The sequence below is a fragment of the Coregonus clupeaformis genome, chromosome 17, assembly GCF_020615455.1.
Source record: "Coregonus clupeaformis isolate EN_2021a chromosome 17, ASM2061545v1, whole genome shotgun sequence".
Classification (NCBI taxonomy): domain Eukaryota; kingdom Metazoa; phylum Chordata; class Actinopteri; order Salmoniformes; family Salmonidae; genus Coregonus; species Coregonus clupeaformis.
Genome location: NC_059208.1, coordinates 313770 through 322477, shown reverse-complemented (window position 1 = coordinate 322477; position 8708 = coordinate 313770).

Here is an 8708-nt window from a genome sequence, read left to right as displayed (position 1 = left end):
TTTGCGGGTGCTATTTAATGAAGCTGCCAGTTGAGGACCTGTGAGGCGTCTGTTTCTCTAACTAGACACTCTAATGTATTTGTCCTCTTGCTCAGTTGTGCACCGGGGCCTCCCACTCCTCTTTCTATTCTGGTTAGAGCCAGTTTGCGCTGTTCTGTGAAGGGAGTAGTACACAGCGTTGTACGAGATCTTCAGTTTTTGGCAATTTCTCGAATGGAATAGCCTTCATTTCTCAGAACAAGAATAGACTGACGAGTTTCAGAAGAAAGTTATTTGTTTCTGGCCATTTTGAGCCTGTAATCGAACCCACAATTGCTGATGCTCCAGATACTCAAATAGTCAAAGAAGGCCAGTTTTATTGCTTCTTTAATCAGCACAACAGTTTTCAGCTGTGCTAACATACTTGCAAAAGGGTTTTCTAATGATCAATTAGCCTTTTAAAATGATAAACTTGAATTAGCAAACACAACGTGCCATTGGAACACATGACTGATGGTTGCTGATAATGGGCCTCTGTACGCCTATGTAGATATTCCATTAAACATCAGCCGTTTCCAGCTTTTCTTTTGAAAACAAGGACATTTCTAAGTGACCCCAAACTTTTGAACGGTAGTGTATATATATATATGTATATTCCGGACACTGACATTGCTCTTTCTGATATTTCTTTCTTTATTTCTATTTATTTTTGGGATTTGTGTGTTTTTTTTAGGTATACTGAAATGTTGGAACTAGAAACATAAGCATTTCGCTGAACCTGCGATAACATCTGCTAAATATGTATATGCGACCAATAAAATTTGATTTGATAAGTCACCATAATCAATTACAGAAAGAAAAGTGTCTTGAACAAAAAAGTGTCTTCATTCTAGCCTCAATACAGGAAGCAAGTCTTGTTACGAAAATGAAAACCCAATTTCAGTTTAAGCTTCCTCACAAGATTATCTACATGAACTTTGTAGGACAGTTTATCATCCAACCAAAGACCAAGGTATTTGTAGGATGACACCTTTTCAATGGGTGTGCCCCCAGATGTCAAAATGCTTACCTTCTCTGGCTGAGAGCAAGCTCTGGTGAAGGTTATGAATGTAGTTTTTTGAGCATTTAAGATTAGTTTGAGACCATATAAGGAGTTCTGCAGTGACTTAAAGGCAGTCTGGAGCTCTTCAACAGCCTGAATCAGAGAAGGAGTATTTGCATAGATGACTGTGTCATCTGCATTCAGATGCAATTTTGCTGGTTGCATCCCATTTCCCAGATCATTGATAAAAATAGAAAACAATATTGAAGCTAAAATGGAGCCCTGGGGCACACCTCTAGTGATCTCAAGGAAGCTCGACTTGTTATTATCAGCATAGACACACTGTGTTCTGTCTAAAAAATCATTTCTAAACCAATTGACAGCCCCTTCACTGAGACCAATGTTACTGAGTCTGGCTAGCAACAGTTCATGGTCAATTGATTCAAACACCTTTGATAAATCAACAAACAATGCAACACAATGTTGTTTTTTATCAAGTGCATTAATCATGTCAATTGCCACTGCCATAGCTAGAGTTATGGTGCTGTGCCCTGACCTAAAACCAGACTGAACCCCTCTCAGGATGTTATTTTCAAGTAGGAATGTCTTTAGCTGGGACTTCACTAGGGATTCAAAGATGTTGGTGAGGATAGGGAGCTTGGAGATAGGGCAGTAGTTATTCACATTTGAAGGGTCTCCACCCTTTAGAAGAAGGAGGACATAAACTAATTCCCATATTTTGGGTATAGAATTGGTCAAGAGACTTAAGTAAAAAATTGGAGCCACAGGCTCAGCAATAATAGCAGCTGCTGTCATTAAGAGGTAGGAATCCATGTTGTCTGAGCCTGCAGACTTTTTAGGGTCTATGGCTTTTAGAGTTTTACAGACCTCAGCATAAGAAACAGGCTCAAAGTTAAAAGGGTTTACATGAGGGCCTGTATCAGCGCTGACTGTAACAGAGATTACGTATCTATGTACGGAAGCTACAGTATATGCTCAGGCCATGAAGTGCCCACCAACTCACCTCTCTGTACAAGTTCACATCTTTAAACAATAGTTGTGCTTACCTTTTCAAAACAGTTCCTTGTCGTATAGGAGAGGTAGGGAGGTTGTAATTGTCAGCTGTGACGCATGCAAAACGGAAAATAAGAGAGATGAATGCTAAGATGATCACATTGACATTCCCAAATTCAAAGGAATAAGCCTCTCCTTTACAAACGGCCAAAGGCAAGTGGGTAACACTTCACCTCAAGAGCTTGTCATAACGCCTTCACAACACTGTCATAACAGCTGACGGCCAACATAATACACACAACAAGTAATCATGTACACTCTTAGAAAACAGGGTTCCAAAAGGGTTATTCGACTGTCCCCAACGGAGAACCCTTTTTGGTTCCAGGTAGAACCCCTATGGAAAGGGTTCTACATGGAACCCAAAAGGGTTCTACCTGGAACCAAAAGGTTCTTCAAAGGGTTCTCCTATGGGGACAGCCGAATAACCCTTTTAGGTTCCAGACAGCCTCTTTTTTTCTAAGAGTGTATACGAGATAGTAGTACAGTATTCAACCTAGATTAGAACATTCTCCATCTTTATAAAATCATATCAACTGTGATGAATGCTCATTAAAAGAGTCTGATCATCAAAGCCATTTATAATGTTTATTATTTATAATGATACAGGCTAGGAGTAGAGAGGTGTTTGTGGGTAATAATGTGAATGAGGCCAGTCATTTTAAGGCAGGTGATGTGTAACTAAAGCATTCTAAACCCAGAGAGCTGGGAGGGAGGGACACTGCCCTTCACTCTTTAGATGAGCCCTCTAACCTGCCGGCTCAACCTCAAACTGTCAACATGAATGATACGCCATCTTAATGCCGGATCTCACTCAAGGTGAGGTCTCCCACGCTGCACTGTACCGAGACGTTTAGCATTCAAGCCTCTATAAAACACCCTACATCTCTTTAGAATGATTCCCCCCCCCCCCCATTTTTTGCCGAATTCTAAACTCCCCCACTTTATCTCCTGGTCCATCTCCCCATCCTGCCTACAGCTCTCTCTTTCTCTCCACCTCTCCTCTCACCCCTCACCCCAACTTCGATTTATTATCTGCCATCTTTGACCTGGAGAGTGACCCCCACCTTAAACACATTTCAATGGAGCCAACAAATTTATTTGGCAGATAAATCACTGCTTCCCAAATGCTCGTAGCGCAGAGAAGGTCAAAGTCATGGAAGGGATAAAAATGAAATTACAGAGATGGTGAGTTCAGATGAGAGGTGCCAACACCAATGTAGCATGTAATGTACATCTCCCTGTGGGTGGTGGTGGCAAACTGGACCCAAACCCCTTCACTTTTAGCTTGTCCTCTGTACATGAAACAGACTGAATAACTTATTCAAAGAAAAATCGAATCAAAGTTTATTGGTCACGTACAGTTTAGCAGGTGTTATAGCTGGTGCAGCGAAATGCTTATGTTACTAGCGCCTAACAATGCAGTAAAATGTCAAATAATTCAAATGTAAGGAAAAAAAGACAAAAAAGGACAATAAATAAAGAACGGTGGGACGAATCTGATTAGCAACCCAAATAGTATATGTATAGCAGTGGATATATTAGATTAAGCTATGTCAAGAATCCAGTGTATACTGTAAATACAGTGGGGAAAAAAAGTATTTAGTCAGCCACCAATTGTGCAAGTTCTCCCACTTAAAAAGATGAGAGAGGCCTGTAATTTTCACCATAGGTACACGTCAACTATGACAGACAAAATGAGAAAAAACAATCCAGAAAATCACATTGTAGGATTTTTAATGCATTTATTTGCAAATTATGGTGGAAAATAAGTATTTGTTCAATAACAAAAGTTTCTCAATACTTTGTTATATACCCTTTGTTGGCAATGACACAGGTCAAACGTTTTCTGTAAGTCTTCACAAGGTTTTCACACACTGTTGCTGGTATTTTGGCCCATTCCTCCATGCAGATCTCCTCTAGAGCAGTGATGTATTGGGGCTGTCGCTGGGCAACACGGACTTTCAACTCCCTCCAAAGATTTTCTATGGGGTTGAGATCTGGAAACTGGCTAGGCCACTCCAGGACCTTGAAATGCTTCTTACGAAGCCACCCCTTTGTTGCCCGGGCGGTGTGTTTGGGATCATTGTCATGCTGAAAGACCCAGCCACGTTTCATCTTCAATGCCCTTGCTGATGGAAGGAGGTTTTCACTCAAAATCTCACGATACATGGCCCCATTCATTCTTTCCTTTACACGGATCAGTCGTCCTGGTCCCTTTGCAGAAAAACAGCCCCAAAGCATGATGTTTCCACCCCCATGCTTCACAGTAGGTATGGTGTTCTTTGGATGCAACTCAGCATTCTTTGTCCTCCAAACACGACGAGTTTAGTTTTTACCAAAAAGTTATATTTTGGTTTCATCTGACCATATGACATTCTCCCAATCCTCTTCTGGATCATCCAAATGCACTCTAGCAAACTTCAGACGGGCCTGAACATGTACTGGCTTAAGCAGGGGGACACGTCTGGCACTGCAGGATTTGAGTCCCTGGTGGCGTAGTGTGTTACTGATGGTAGGCTTTGTTTCTTTGGTCCCAGCTCTCTGCAGGTCATTCACTAGGTCCCCCCCGTGTGGTTCTGGGATTTTTGCTCACTGTTCTTGTGATCATTTTGACCCCACGGGGTGAGATCTTGCGTGGAGCCCCAGATCGAGGGAGATTATCAGTGGTCTTGTATGTCTTCCATTTCCAAATAATTGCTCCCACAGTTGACTTCTTCAAACCAAGCTGCTTACCTATTGCAGATTCAGTCTTCCCAGCCTGGTGCAGGTCTACAATTGTGTTTCTGGTGTCTTTTGACAGCTCTTTGGTCTTGGCCATAGTGGAGTTTGGAGTGTGACTGTTTGAGGTTGTGGACAGGTGTCTTTTATACTGATAACAAGTTCAAACAGGTGCCATTAATACAGGTAACGAGTGGAGGACAGAGGAGCCTCTTAAAGAAGAAGTTACAGGTCTGTGAGAGCCAGAAATCTTGCTTGTTTGTAGGTGACCAAATACTTATTTTCCACCATAATTTGCAAATAAATTCATAAAAAATCCTACAATGTGATTTTCTGGAAAAAAAATTCTCAATTTGTCTGTCATAGTTGACGTGTACCTATGATGAAAATTACAGGCCTCTCTCATCTTTTTAAGTTGGAGAACTTGCACAATTGGTGGCTGACTAAATACTTTTTTTCCCCACTGTAAATATGTTGTGTGTATAAACAGTGTAACTAAAATGCAATGTACAGTAGTAGAAATATTATGATGAGCTACGTCGAGGATACAGTATTTAAATACACAGTGAGAAATGGGAAGTGACCAGTGGTTCAATGTCTCTAGCATGGGACAGCAGCGTTGGCTGTGTGTGTGTGTTTGTGCATGTGTTTGTGAGTATGAGGTGTGTGTGTGTGATAGCTGGTGTGTGTGTTTTGTGTGAGTGAGTGTGCACCACTTGGTAGACGGCTAGTGATGGCTGTTCAACAGTCTATTCAACACTGTTCAAAAGAGCAGGGACAAAGAACTATGACATGACCTGACCAACACTTTTGTTACGTTACATCCTCATTCTAAAATTGATGAAATTATTTTTTCCCCCTCATCAATCTACACACAATACCCCATAACGACAAAGCAAAAACAGGTTTTTAGAAATGTTTGCAAATTCATAAAAAAAAGAAAAACTGAAATATCACATTTACATAAGTATTCAGACCCTTTACTCAGTACTTTGTTGAAGCACCTATGGCAGCGAATACAGCCTTCTTGTCTTCTTGGGTATGACGCTACAAGCTTGGCACACCTGTATTTGGGGTGTTTCTCCCATTCTTCTCTTCAGATCCTCTCAAGCTCTGTCAGGTTTGATGGGGAGCGTCGCTGCACAGCTATTTTCATGTCTCTCCAGAGATCGGGTTCAAGTTTGGGCTCTGGCTGGGCCACTCAAGGACATTCAGAGACTTGTCCCGAAGCCACTCCTGTGTTGTCTTGGCTGTGTGCTTAGGGTCATTGTCCGGTTGGAAGGTGAACCTTCGCCCCAGTCTGAGGTCCTGAGCGCTCTGGAGCAGGTTTTCATCAAGGATCTCTCTGTACTTTGCTCCGTTCATCTTTGCCTTGATCCTGACTAGTCTCTCAGTCTCTGCCGCTGATAGACATCCCCACAGCATGATGTTGCCCCCACCACCATGCTTCACTGTAGGGATGGTATTGGCCAGGTGATGAGTGTGCCTGGTTTCCTCCAGACGTAACGCTTGGCATACAGGCCAAAGAGTTCAATCTTGGTTTCATCAGACCAGAGAATCTTGTTTCTCATGGTCTGAGAGTCCTTTAGGTGCCTTTAGGCAAACTCCAAGCGGGCTTTCATGTGCCTTTTACTGAGGAGTGGCTTCCGTCTAGCCACTCTACCATAAAGGCCTGATTGGTGGTTCCAAACGTCTTCCATTTAAGAATGATGGAGGCCACTGTGTTCTTGAGAACCTTCTACAGATGTTTTTGCTGCATAAGTTTTTTAGTACCCTTCCCCAGATCTGTGCCTCGACACAATCCTGTCTCGGAGCTCTACGGACAATTATTTTGACCTCATGGCTTGGTTTTTGCTCTGACATGCACTGTCAACTGTGGGACCTTATATAGACAGGTGTGTGCCTTTCCAAATAATGTCCAATCAATTGAATTTACCACAGGTGGACATTTCAAAAAACCTGTTTTCGCTTTGTCATTATGGGGTATTGTGTGTAGATTGATGAGGGGAAAAATTTATTTAATCAATTTTAGAATAAGGCTGTAACGTAACAAAATGTGGAAAAAGTGAAGGGGTCTGAATATTTTCTGAATGCACTGTATAAGCACACAAATTGCTTCATGAGAACCAGCAAACTAAAGCTGAAATAATGTTGCATGATATTATCAGATAACCTAAATAAAATTCTAAAACATAATTCAGTATTGTCAATTGATCTGATGTTATTTCTTATCAATATTTTGGTCAAGTACCAGGATAAACTAAATTAAATGTGCAGTCTTCCCACCTAATTCCATATGTACCGTGATTTAAGAGGGGATCACAATATGATTTTAATTTGATTTGTCTGACCAACCAGCCAACAGGGCTGCTTATCCATGATCTCTGAACTCTTTAGTTTTCCAGTTGGCTGGTTGAGGACAGCACCTTCACTTGACCCCTCGGCCTGTATGGTAATGCCATGTAGGGGGAGGGGCAGTTATCTGAGAGGAGAGAGGCCACACAACATGAGCTCAAGGCCAGTGTCCTCTAACTATGTACCAGCCCGCCTTAGCTATGTTTACGCATCTTTGTAGACAAACTACTGCCCTCTATTCCTTCATTGAACTCTAAGTCCATCCATCCGCCTTTCTAGTTATCAATATTCTTAACATGCCTGCCAACAGTGTCTAACTGTATGCATACAGGCAGGCAGAACATATTCAAAGCCTTTGCAACCATCTGTACATCTGTGTAACGTGCTTAGAATTCAATTTGCAGGCTTCCTATATGCTGTGCACATTGATAACATCTACTGTATCTACCATAGCATATACAGTAGCACAGATATCCAGGCTGCGCAACAAAAGCCTGTGAAAGCATTCAGGCTTTAGATGGGAGCGCTGTGATCAGAGCGGTGTTCAATTAGCTACTGTTGTGGGTGTTGGGATTGGGACCGGGGGCAGAGGCAGAGTCGGGCCAAATCCTCTCCTCCAGGCCCAGCTGGGGGATTAAGATGGTTTCCTGTCCCGTGGCTGACCCTTCAAAGCCTGCCCAGATGTCCTGAACCCCCCCCGAACCCACTCTTAACCCTCTCAAGACAAAGCACTCAGGTGACACCTCTTATCTCAAGGGCTCCCTCTTTTCTCTCTCTCTCTTGCTCAGCCTCTTAATGGCTTTCCCTGCCCTCTGGTCTTGAGAGGGGGTGTTCGGAGTGTCGGCTATTCCTCGACTGGACCCGCGGTCTGGGGTTCTGAATGACTTAAGGATGGAAATGAGTCTCTTGGTCTCAATCCTCCGCTGCACACCTGCTGCAAGGTGTTTCAGAATAGCCGACCAAGGTCGAGAGCCACTGACAAAGACATACGCTGTCTATATGAAATGAAGAAAGGAAAAGTTGGTCTGTATGTATATTCCTGTCTGTGGCTCTGTTCAAGAATGTGTGTGTGACCGCGCTAACCTCGTGCCGTGCAGGTCTTCAGAAGTTGTTGGTGGTCCTTGAGGGGTCTCGAGGGTGACCTTGCTCCAAAGGACAGACACTTGGCAGGGTAATGACCACCCAAAGGGAACCCTATTGATGTCTTAGAGGGTATGGAGAGATGAACGGATTCGGACTCTGTCCGGGTCAGATGCTGGGATTAGCATCCAAAATGGCTGTAATTTCTTAAACATATTCCGGGAAAGGTCCAAAGTATTTTCTTATAGACCTGAGATACCATACTCTTTACACTGTTTAAGTATTACAGATGGGAATATAACAGCCCCATGTCTTCACCAAGGTGACAGTTTCAGTATTGGATCAGTGCTACACATGCATGTATTCTTGTTTCCATCACAATACTGTACACATCTTGACCACCTGCCCTCAAATACAGCCAAATCTATATGTATATATTATCATAAATCTTCCTCATTCT